Here is a 12,961-nt window from a genome sequence, read left to right as displayed (position 1 = left end):
ACTTGGGTCTTCGATCTGGTTGGCAAGAAATGAGAGTGCTCGCTTCATATCCGATCTCAGCCTCGCACTTAGCTTTGGCGTTAGTCGAATCTGGGCACCTTGGAGATTGATAACTTACTTCGCTCGTTAGGGTTTTCGGGTTCACGTCCCAATCCGATCCAGTCCCGAGTAAGTGAAGACATGGAAACATAAGCCGCACCACAAGCACACATGCGAAAGGATGAAGTTACAGCGAACGGGAAGTAGAACTAGAACCGAGTTTAGATCTAGAGGAAACTAAAACTTTGGCTAGGAAATCCCCACAGAAGGCGCCAAATTGTTTGACTAAAAAGTCTTAGGCCTTTTTGTTAAACCAATTGAATAAGGAGATTTGGGACAAATCCTAGCCAGAGATAATTTATTCTAGATCTGAGATAGAGGATAGGAATAACAAGCATGACTGAACATAAAATTTGATTACAATCGCGATTGATTATCATAATGTAAGAAATAGATGATTACTCCAATAATATCAAATGATAATGGAGAATACATTAATGAAAAGAGTCACTATTCTTGAACAAGAACGACTTCTGTGCATTTGATAAAGTTGAATTACAGATGGACACTGAGATTCTAAGCTCTTATCTCTTTTTCGGCGAGGAGCCTGAGATATTTGGAATATCTTCGGTTCTAGAGAGATGAATATGTTTTTGTGTGTGAGTTCCTATCAGCCCCCCTGCTACTCTCTCCCATGATATTTATATAACACACTTTCTTTACTCGGCGATCCTTAACCGAAGTACCTAGATTCTTGGAATATTCCGTAGAATATTCCTCTGAAATGTGTTGAACTAGCCGTTCAGGCCGAATTGAGTGCTCGACCTCGACCGTAGCTAAATCACTCGCCGGTATATTGCTTCCTATACGTGACTTCGGCTTGGTTGCTTCTTGGTCGTTCTTCCTTAAGTAGAATTCCTTTGATCAGATTTTGACACATACAAGGTTGATGCAGGATTTTTGTACTGATAACTTTTGTATCAGCTTTGCAGCTGTTCCGCTCTATGGTGTTCTACTAATTAATCCTTGTAATATCGGTACGGAAATTTCGGTATAATAATAATATCTTGGGTAATATCATTCAAGATTTATTTTTTATACACAGCTAGCTCTAGTGTAGTTATCTCTTCAATAATGCATGTAAATTATAGGATAAATTTAGGGCAGGATATGCTGTATATCTCTGACTCTATCTTTTCGGTTGTTTACTTAAATTGTTGGATAAATTTAGATCCCATGAATCAACAAGTGATACAAATACTTCTTGTCCAGCATTATAAGATAAGGATGTTCCTATCTGTCTTATCTATTTAACAACTAGATAAAGCTGAACACAGGCCCAATAGTTTGTACAGTAATATTTTATCCAAGAAGATACTGTTTGCATTTGAAGTAAAACTTCTTGCATTTGGAGAGGGCAACTACTGTCTGGATAAATACTTTGTAGACTTTGGCCTCAAGGATAAAGTCTATGTGCAAATCAAAGCTTACAAGGCAATATGATATTCATCACCAAGCTACATCTTTTTTTCTTTTGTTTTATTGGCTGCAAATTTCATAAATACAACTATAGAACTAATCATAAAGTTTCAAGATTAGATAGACTTTGTGCTCCAACACTAATGAAAAAAGTATCTGACATATTCAAGCTGAATAAATGGCCACAACAGATTCATTCAAGAGTATTATGAGATATCTACACCACGAAAATCTCTAACATCACTCTATCTGCTAATGCTAATTGGAAAATGCAGTGGCAACTCGAATGCAGGATAAAAGTTGCACAAACTACTAACATAAGTGAAATGTGTTGAAGATAAGAGTAAAACTTAGAAACAGTAAAGATAAAACGCAAGGAACTATTTTGCTATCTATAGTATGTAAATAAAAAATTCAAAAGCTGTTTATCTTATAAAACTTCGAGTTTCTGTATAAAAATAAATAGGTAAATTCATCTTAGATTCAACAGACTAATGTATGTTCAAGCCTAAGCCAATAGAAATGCATTTCTCATATCTACCGTGCGAGATAGTTGATGATGGTTTATAATCTCAGCGTTTTGTGAGCATGATTTCAAGTTAAAGGTTTAGTTGAGCTAAACCAAAAGGAAGGTTTAACCGAGAACCCACAAATCTTTTTCCAACATCACCAGTTCTCCAACAATGCAACAAATACATCTAAAATGGGAGAAATATTCTACTTCTCCACTCATTGGTAAACAAAATGAAATGCAAGAACCTTTAAAAAACCAACTTAAGCAGAAACCAAACCTAAACCTTCCAAAATAGAAATGGTCCAAAAGGAAACCAAGAAAAGAAGAGCACAAGTACAAAAATTAAGAGGGATTAAGCTAGAAATCACTAAAACTGAAACTTGTAGCATCATTTTTACAAAAATTACACCAATTACAGTTAAAGCTCCTATTGGAGATATTTGGACAAATACACCAAGTAAACTAAAATTCTGAATGGTCATGAAAACAAAGAAACATAGAAGAAATATCAGAATCAAAAGGGATTTAGCTAGAAACCGCCCAAAGTACCAAAGTTAAAAATGGCAGCTAACAGTTCTACATAAATGCACCAACTAAAGCTAAATAACTATAATTATCCACCGAATTATGATAAAAAGCCTGAATTACTATACGTAGATTAGTTTTGGCGAAGCAACAAAGCACATATCAGACCATCTCTCGCGGCGCAGGCCAGTTGGCTTTGAGCAGCACTATATCATCTTCAAGTTCAGCGTGCAATTTCTGAATTAGCTTTCATAATCAGTGCCTCTCATACTTGCAGACAAGATTTCTGTTTAAAGCATTTTCCTCTATTATGTTTATGACAAATAACTAACTGAAAAAGACAGAGGCATGCAGTTCATGCAGTTCAGATATATACTTTGAGAGGGGTTAGGTTTAGAAAAATATAAGAGCTTAAAAAGTTATCAGACAAAAGGATAATAAAAGAAGCTAAGAGAAGGCACTGGTCAGATATACATTATAAAAGAGTACTGTTGATCTTCCTTGTCTAAAAAAAGAGTACTGCTGATTTTAGATATTGGCAATAAGACCCAAAAGTAATGTTACAACTCAAAAATAAATAATAATTTAATAAGTTAATCATGAAGTTTTGCAGAAATATAGGAGCAAGAAAAGGAACAAAATGTTTATTTTATTTCTTTAAATATCTTACTTTAACATAGATCATGTTCAGGTGTCCACTGAATTTAAATTAAATTAAAGTTGAATACAGTAAGACATGCACAACCTGCATATTCAAATAGGTCGTGATCAGCTCCTATCCGTAGTTTGCATTTGGGAATTTGAAGATGTTTGTCCCCAAGACTACTAAGAAAAGGGGCATGTGTTTAGTCTCAAAAATCTTAAGAGGCAGGTTTCTAAAAGGAGTTAAAGTGGACCTTGCATTCTTTCATACTGATCTTATTAGTAGAATTGAGTGGTAATTTAAGATGATAGTATCAAAAAAATATTTTTGCAGCAATAGATCAATCACTTTGCATGTTTAATGCAAAAGCTCATAAGAAATAATATATCAACTTTTGACCTCATAAATAGAACTTGTAGGAATTTGAAGACCCCTTTTTTTTTATTGGAATACTCTGCCTCCGGGATAGCGATAAGGTTTGCGTATACACTACCCTCCCCAGACCCCACTTATGGGAATTCACTGGGTTACTTGTTGTTTTCCACTAAAGTACATCTCCTTAAATCAAATGAACAACTAAGAAAGAGTGTTTGTTGCACCTTGATCACTTATACTAAATAATCAATATGGCTTTGGAGGAAAAAAATGACAGCGCATCTTGAAAATAACAAAAGTGGTAAGTTCATTTTGCTTTGAGCTTCAATAATCTTAGTGTGAGGTCAATAACTTATCAAAAAGAATTTTAATGTGCAGTAACCATGTACATCTATCCAGACGCTACATTAGCCAACTGTATAATCATAGCACATCTATAATCACATTCACTTTTCCAACAATAAAATCAAACACTGATTAAGTTCTGGGGCAATTGTAGCTCATCAAGACACGGAAGGCAAGTTTTATATAAGAGTATAAATGCACTCAGTCAATTTTTCTCTTAGGGGTGGAAAATTAGATAATTTGGGTTCAACTTATGCATGCTAAAAGCTAAGGAAAAAAATAGAAGGGAATAGAAGAGCAGTACTTACCGGAATCCAAAAGTACGAAAAAACAGATGCAGGAACAGACAACTACTTTATCAACAGACCACTACCACATCGCAGAGCGAAAACTGAAATGAAGAAGATGGAACAAAAGAAAGCAAGAAAAGCATCATATTAGACATGCGCACCCAAAAAAGTTTGAGAAAAAAATCAAAATTTCAGCAGGAGGAATTCAATTATAGACATGCAATTGAGAAACCAAACAGAGAATAAAGTAATTTGAAGGGTGAAGATCAATTAGAACTAAAACAGAAAAACTTCACGGAGGAGAGAGCCAAAAGACGCCGGACGGGAAGTGCAAAGAGGCGGAGGCGGAGGGGAAGTCGGAAAGACAAAAGTAACTCTAGTACAATTGAAGGCCACATAGTGGCTAGCGGATGTTTAGACACGTGCATGCAGCTGCAAACCTAAGCATTGAAATGACAACAATGCCCTTAAAATGAGTTTTAATGACGAAAAACAGCCACGTCGAAACCCAAGCTTTTCTATATAAACTAGGTGGAGTTAGCCCGTGCAATATAATAAAAGTTGAAATTATTATTTTTTTTAACTTTATTTTGACATGAAGTGGCAGGAAAGGGGATCTGATGCATATAAAGGATCACCAAATATGGATAATATCACTGGATATTAGTTAGATATAATTTGGAACAATTATCCACTCTCGGATATTGTATGATCACCAAATGACACTTTTTACATCTATGGGAGCGCAACTACAATACTGAAATGACAGTTTTCTTCCATTATAATCAGCCACAATAGTAAAAGAGGTAGATTAGACTTGTTCAAAGTTTAGGGAGTTTTATGGTTTCATAGGCAAAAACAAAAGGAACAAAATCAACAAAGAGAGTTATAAGAAACTCAGAGAAAAAAAAAGATGTTAATGGAGGGGGGTGGTTCTAGTGGAAATACATCTTGTTTGATACAGCAGTGAAAATGCAGTCTTATGTCCTCCTGCAATGATGATGATGCCTCCTCCTCCTATAACTAATAATAATGTAGAAAGCAGCAATAATATTGGTGGCAACAACAACAACAACAACATCCTGTTGGACTTGCTCAAAGTTTAGGCTTGATGATCTTGACAGTCTTGCACTGAACATGTTACCTTTAATGTTTATGGGAAGCTCTCTCTCCTCATCATTCTTTCTCTTCTATGCTTGACGTTTTCTCCATCATCACGCAAATCGTTCTTGTCATCCTTCTTTTAATCTTGACATCTTCCTCCTTGATAAATAGAAAAGAATAACCGAAGTGAGACAGTCATCAAAGAAAAGAATTTTCATGGAATACAATATATAATCACCATGGGATTTGCACTCGGTGAATAAATTTACCCAAATTCAAAAAAAAAGATGACTTTAAACTAATACAGTATACAATCCACACATGGGATTTGCACTCGGTGAATAAATTCAAATGCTTCGAGTTTCTGGCAAATCTTTTACGCGAGCGAAGTTCTTATTCTTCACATGTTATTATTATATTGTAATCGCCATTTTATGTATTTTCAGTACAATTTTTATCAACATTATGCTCTTGTGATTTTAAGGGATCGAAGTGAATGTCTTCCAATATACTTCTATCAGATTCATGCTCTTGTGGTCGCAAGGAATCAGTAGTAGCCATGATCAACTCTTCCGTCCACAAGGTCAACAGTAGTCATGATCAACTCCTCTATCTAGTTCTATTTTCTGAGGGGAATCCCTCATATCTCAATATAGTTAACTACTCTATAAGATGAGAGTGTTTTTCAATATGTTTAGTTGTATTGTTTAGTTATACTTCTACGTGTACACTGAAGATCTTTCCACATATTTTCTTAGAGACAACAATCGTATGTGTTTCCCTTTCTTTCAAGAGTTTCTTTCTCTCGGAAATCTCCACTTGCTCTTAAAGCTCTCTTTGTTCTTGCTGGGTGTAGCTACAAGTGTGTTCCGCTTTTAACTTTTTCCCAGATCTTCTTCTCTTTTCTCTTTTTTTTTCCTTTCGTAATATTTTGGGTTGTTTATACTTTTTTTTTCGGTGTTTTTTTAGGTGCTTTTTCTGATTCTCTGAATACTTTTTAGTTTTGCAATTTCATGCCTGTGGTGTGCTAAATCCGAGTGTGTGACTGGGAGTAGACGGGAATTAGCGCTATAATTTTACTTGTTCATTTTTGTTACTTGCAGTACCAATTAGCAGCAAATTACCCAAGAAACAGAACCGCATGGTTATACATCCCTTAATGTCACTTAGAGCTCTTACCACAAGAGCATTATTATTTGCAACATCAAGAGTATGACAGCAAAAGCATGAGACTTCATAAAAGAATTTAGATTTCATAGTTTTTATAAACTCAACAACCTGAGAAACCTCATCCACAATCTAAGAATAGTGTAAAATAAAAGCTGATAATTTAGCAACTTGCTTCACTATCGGACTCCGTCAAATAAATCATCTCTACGCGATGACAGAAGATAAATTTATGGCTTCATGTCAAGAGAAAACAATTATAATGAATGTTCATTCATTTGATCATACTACACATAAAAAAAGCAAGATAAATATGGGGTGCAGACTGTTCATTCTGGTCTCAATTTGGACCAGGGAGATTGGTATTTAGACAATCGTTCTAACACCTCACGAATTAAAAGGAGTCACCTCATTATGATGATGAATATGTGTGTTACGCACAAAGCTAAAGAGAAAGTTTCATTTAAAATAGACCTGTGCAATTATTTCGATTGGTACTTTTCAGTTTCTTTTACATAATTTCCTTAAAGCAATACATCTTTGATCTCCTCCACCTTCAATTCTCCCCTAATAAGAAAAAATAAATTAGATCCTTTAGATAGCTAATATATAAATTATATAAGTCCAGCTGAATTTTGAGTAAGAATGTTGATAAATATTACAAATCAGTAAGTGTAGTTGAAGAATCAACCATTAATCTTTCTTTTAGTCTTAAACCTTGAACTTTCAAAATAACATAGAATGTTACAAGATCACACTCCAATCCAACAACCACCTCGCAAATCATCAATTTGACTTACGCCATTGTATGCTATATGAGAGTGTATCATCCAAAACTGTTACCTATACATCGATCAGACAATGATTTGTAGCATTTTTACTACCTTTTGTCTCCTAATTTTTTTTTATTGAGTATAATTTGAAGCAATGTTACTACCGATCACCTTCCAGAACTTTTTATCAGTCTAATTAAACAGTATAGATAGATTGACATTTTAGAATAGTTGAATACTTGAATTAGTTGGAGATTTTTGTAAAAGCTATCTGAAGAGTAACAATATTGTGTCTTTCTAATTTGAATTAATGAAGATAGCAGACGTTGTCGCTACCAAGAACTACCAAGAACCTTGAGCTGGCAAATTAAAATGAGAGTAGTTATTCACATGCTTGCATACAATTTTAAAGTTGTAGAACGATTTTATTTAATGCTGAACACAAATTCAGTCTCTCTTACCTCTCCTCTATCCAGTGTACCTATACATCTGTTCTGTACAAATAGGCCATGCTATAGCGCTAAAGGCAAAAACTCCAACTCTTTACAATTGATTAGATAAATAAAAGTGCATTAAATTGTTAAACAATAATAGAGGGCAAGCTATCTCAACGTTAAAATTTTTTATCTTTTTTTATTTTTATTTTACAAAAGCTGTTGTTCTATTGATCACTAACGCATCCATAGCACCACTATCATGGGAAAGATCTGATTTAAGCAAGAGATATAGAGAAGAAGCTGCTACAAGGTGTACGTGAGATGTGAAAAATAATCAGGACAAAAGAGCATAGGTCTTAGAGCAACTGTTAGTTGATAAACCTTCAATCAACAAACTTAATTTCTTTAAAAGTAAGATGAAGGGCCGTAACACATGCTAAAAGTGTCAATGTTTAACTATAGCAAAGACAGAAATCCGATGGTTAAAGAAAGCATAAAAGTTCTCACTCTTGCCACACCTAACCTTGTCCTTTTTGTTTCTTCTACTAATGAACAAAAAAATTATTATCCAACAAATGCATGTAATAAATACATACTCATACAATTTGGTTCCTTTCCATACTTTCGGGGATACAAATTCAACAAACTCTATTTTGGTTAATGGGCTATGTCAAATACGAAATTTTAATACTGCTTCATAACACCTTCTAAAAGTATTTCTAAACCTATATAATATTTTTTTAATATTTTTTCCCGATTCACAAGAATGAACTACTTTATAAATATTGAAGGCAATCCTAATCTAATACTCCACAAGTAACCCAAAAATAACTCTCATGACAGTTCAATAACCATAAACTAACATGAAATGTATGCAAAAGAAGGGGTATGCTTAATTTGATCATATTGGAGTTTGAAAAGATAAGTTGACTATGCTAATGCAAATTGCCAGACAGAGTGAATACCGAATAAAAAAGAAGCAAGTCGATGCATTCATATAGAGAAGTTATTAGGAGATTCGAAAAAGAAAAAGAAAATAAAGTATCATATCTAGCCGAAAGTATGAGAATTAAAAATTAAGGCTAAAAAACGCATACCATTTTTAGAGTTTGCTAATAGATTCGGTGAATAGCTGTCAACAATTTTATGTGCTTCCCAGAAAATCTGCACTACCAGAATCAAAAGCATACATAGTACAATCAAAACATGAAAAAACAAAAAGAACAAAAAAACTAAATAGTGTAGAAATATAAAACAGAGAGAAATTCACAGAACTACTCACTGCTAGAAGGCGATGAAATCAAAGAAGCTACTGAAGATTTTGATTTTGAGCCATAAAAAGCAAAATAGAAAAGGAGAAGTCTCTGTACGTTGGGTACTCAATACCACAAGAGCCTTATTATTTGCAACATCCAGAACTATACTGACCAGTGACAAAAGGTGATGGCACATTAAATTTATTAAGTTACAATGGAGGTTGCAATCACACGCTTTCCATTTACTCCATGCCAATCCAGAATGGAAGTATTTGCACCCGCATCTGAATTGCTAAGTGTACCGATTTATTATCTCCCTTCTGAGCCTATGTTCTCGTGTGTAATGAAAATACTGATTTCTCTTCCTATTGCTAAATAGTTTTTCACTCAATTTTTAAGAATGATTGACACATCAACGCTTCTTGCCTTAAAAGAGAAAACTTTTCTAAATGCCATTACACAGTATGTTCTAGTGGGAATTAGAGACCTAAAGCATTGATATCTGAGATTGTGCACAGCTAATAGAAATTAAATGTTCCGTATGAAGATTTTGAATTCATCCTTTATGTCACTTAAATTTTACTAACTTCTCCATAAGACACATGCTGATATCCTTAATCGAAGGGGGAAAAAGAGGAGATAAACGCTGATATAATGAAGCTAAGGAGGGGACGATTTTGATGATGAATGCCCACACCAATTTGATGTTTCTAGTTCTGTATCTTTTCTATAAATACTAATTTTGTAGATTGATAGTTTGTCTTTTTGTCAGCTCACCTAAATTTACCTGCTCTCATATACAAAGAATTTTAACCCCCCCCCCCTCTCCCCCCCAATTATGTGAAGTAAATTAATTTTTTTTGTGCCATTGAGCACTCCTTTTTTAACAACAATATTTGTTTGACTATGAAGAATTTTCGTAATACAATTTGTGGGAAAGCAAAGAGGCTAAGCTTCAACATGGACGGATCGTGCAATGGAAAAGCCTCAGAGGATCACAAATATAATGCCAACTTAAAGCTTCTAAAAGCACCCATCTCAAAATCCGAAATAAAGGTGAAAAGAACTTTCAGAGTAGCTAAATAATTAACAATTTTTATATTCCTGTGTATATCTAAAAGAAAAAATTTAAAATTTAAAATACCTAAAAGGTACACAACAAAGCACTAAATCGAAGAGGAACCGTCGAAGAAAGAGATTAAGCCAGTAAACATTTACTAACCTCCGATTGTTTCTTTCAATATCTCATCGGTATCAATATATTTATCACTGTGATCATCCTTTTCACTACGCATGTTGGAATTGTTACTGCAAAATAAAACACTTGATACAGCCAATAAAAGGGCATGAAACCAACATCAGCACAAGCCACCACAACCAAATCTAAATCGCGAATCATTTATTTTCAAAAATCCACCACCAAATTAAATATGGAATCCATCATGTATTTTAGAAAAATCTAAAATTATAGCGCTAATTCCCGTCTACTCCCAGTCACACACTCGGATTTAGCACACGACAGTCATGAAATTGCAAAACTAAACAGTATTCAGAGAATCAGAAAAAGCACCTAAAAAAACACCGAAAAGAAAAAGTACAGACAACCCAAAATATTACGAAAGAAAAAAAAAAAAGAGAAAAGAGAAGAAGATCTGGAAAAAAGTCAAAAGCGGAACCCACATGTAGCTACACCCATCAAGAACAAAGAGAGCTTTAAGAGCAAGTGGAAATTTCCGAGAGAAAGAAACTCTTGAAAGAAAGGGAAACACCTACGATTGTTGTCTTTGAGAAAATATGTGGAAAGATCTTCAGTGTACACGTAGAAGTATAACTAAACAATACAAAGACACGTAAATGACATTGATAAGAGATGCGAAACGTCCAAAATACCCTCCACTTTATTTTAAATGACCAAAAACAGCCATGTCGAAACTCTAGCTCCTCTATATAACTAGGCGATGATGGCCTGTGCATTTAACTCTGCGTGTTAGCTAATTGTAATATAAATATAACTGGATACGAATTTTATTTGACTTGTATGAAACAAGTGGCTGCAGTCTTTGGTCTTCTTTGTGGTCCTTTTTCTTCACCAAGAACATCTGCAAACAAATAAATATGTTGTAAATTAGAAGGTTATCGCAAAACATCTCGATATATGGAAACAATATTTACTAAATTAGCAAAACTTGTAGTGGAACTCTTAAGAAATGAAGAAGACGGAAAAATGAATCAAAATGTGACCCCAACATTACAACTTCATAAAACGTTGAGGTGAGACAATTAAGTATTGAACACATACCATATGCTATGAGATTGGAGAATAGAAAAAGGATGAAACTCAAATTAAATTCCACAAGCAATCTAGTAATTTATTTATAACCCTGCAGTTGATGCTTTCTATCATGAAATAAATTTAGATAAATACATTGTTCAATTTTTTTTTGGATCGGTACATATATCTCGTCTCTTTGGGGACATCTGAATTCTGATATAAAAAAACACATATAGCTCAACTTTTACGTGAATTCTAAAAACTCATTGAGCTGAATAAATTATTGAAGTTAGGACTTAATGTTTGGATTACTTCATAAGAGAGGCAAATGCAAGACAACATATTCCTTTTCAAATACTCAATTTGAGGTTGTGTTGTAATTCTGTCATAGTCTTAATAAAATCCACGACATTTATTTTTGATAAATTTCAACACAACAACAGTGCTGAAATGTCTACACTATAATCCCCTCCATTCTTTTTCAGAATCAACCTGTCTGCAAGATATCTGAGAGTTGAGAATACCAAAAGAAAGATCACACATGCTAATACAAAAATATATGTTTCAGCAAGCAGACAACAATCAATTTTATGGTTTGCTGCAATACAAAGAATATCTAGGCAAAACTATGTATAATGCAGCCATGAAGTGAATAATTAAAAGAAGCCACAAAGATATATTGCCTGTGGATTTGTCCCAATTGCAATGGTACGATTTACCCAGTACACGACATGTCTAATATTGCACAAGTGCCATTTTTTCTTCTTTTTCCCTCTTTCTGTATTGATAGTACTATAAATCTCCTTCATTGGTCAAATAGAAAAGAATAAAGAATCCAGCCAGCTCATCCTATCATTTCTTGATTCAGTTATAGAGAGAATGTAGTTTTGTGGTACCAATTTAAAGAAACCTATCCAATACTGCTTTGTATATTCTGTTACATAAATTACATCATCGTATAACAGGCTATTAAATCTTACTCCCGTTATCTCATCACTATTCATTATGATATGAAGCGCATCATAAAATGTGATGACCCTTTACCTGTTCTCTTACCCATTATGTGCTTCCGAGGCCTTGAAAACCTCATTTAGAGTCGTTTTGATTTGCGTGCGCAGTCCGAACGCATAGCCGAAAAGCTTAAATATGAAATTCTATGAAAAATGTTAAGTCTTGACTTTAAAATGAATAAATTTGACTTCGGTCAATATTTTGGGTAAACGGACCCGGACCCGTGATTTGACGGTCCCGAAGAGTCCGTAGGAAAATATGGGACTTGGGCGTATGCCCAAAATCGGAATCCGAGGTCCCTAGCCCGAGAAATGAATTTTTAAGTGAAACTGTTTTCAGAAATTGTTTAAGGAAATTTGAAGTGAAAACTGATTAGAAAGCAATGGTATCGGGCTTGTATTTTGGTTCCGGCGCCCGGTACAGGTCTTATATATGACTTGAGTCATTCCTGTGAAATTTGGTTAAAAACGGACGTCGTTTGACGTGATCCGGACCTTAATTGAGAAATTTTATTGATCTCGAGGTTTAATTCGACGCTCGTGATGTTATTTTGGTCATTTGAGTACATGAATATGTCCGTAGGATATTTTTGAGGTTGTGTGTATACTTGGATTGGAGTTTCGAGGGCTCGGATGAATTTCGAGTGGGCTCCGGAATGCCTTAGGCTTAGAAAGTCAGATGTTGCAGGTTCAGGAAGTTGCAGTCTCTAAACCCTCTAGTGCGGTCCGCGA

General features: G+C 34.4%; 2 long non-coding RNA genes across 3 annotated transcripts; both read right to left on the bottom strand.

Moving 5' to 3' along the window:
- Positions 1-2,540: 2,540 nt before the first annotated feature.
- Positions 2,541-4,606, bottom strand: LOC138870017 (uncharacterized). The gene is made up of 2 exons (XR_011400180.1): positions 4,229-4,606; positions 2,541-2,843 (listed from the first exon to the last, which is right to left on the bottom strand). It is a non-coding gene; the product is annotated as an uncharacterized lncRNA (long non-coding RNA).
- Positions 4,607-6,701: 2,095 nt separating this feature from the next.
- LOC104217112 (uncharacterized) lies at positions 6,702-10,758 on the bottom strand. 2 transcript variants are annotated; one of them, XR_708678.2, is made up of 4 exons: positions 10,628-10,758; positions 10,170-10,255; positions 8,789-8,855; positions 6,702-7,048 (listed from the first exon to the last, which is right to left on the bottom strand). It is a non-coding gene; the product is annotated as an uncharacterized lncRNA (long non-coding RNA). The 2 variants fall into 2 exon arrangements; XR_708677.2 differs by lacking the exon at positions 10,628-10,758 and having other exon boundaries at positions 10,170-10,427.
- Between the last annotated feature and the right edge of the window lie 2,203 nt (positions 10,759-12,961).

The sequence above is a fragment of the Nicotiana sylvestris genome, chromosome 6, assembly GCF_000393655.2.
Source record: "Nicotiana sylvestris chromosome 6, ASM39365v2, whole genome shotgun sequence".
NCBI lineage: Eukaryota > Viridiplantae > Streptophyta > Magnoliopsida > Solanales > Solanaceae > Nicotiana > Nicotiana sylvestris.
Note: the sequence above shows the minus strand (reverse complement) of the source record. Positions and strands in the feature narration are given on the sequence as shown.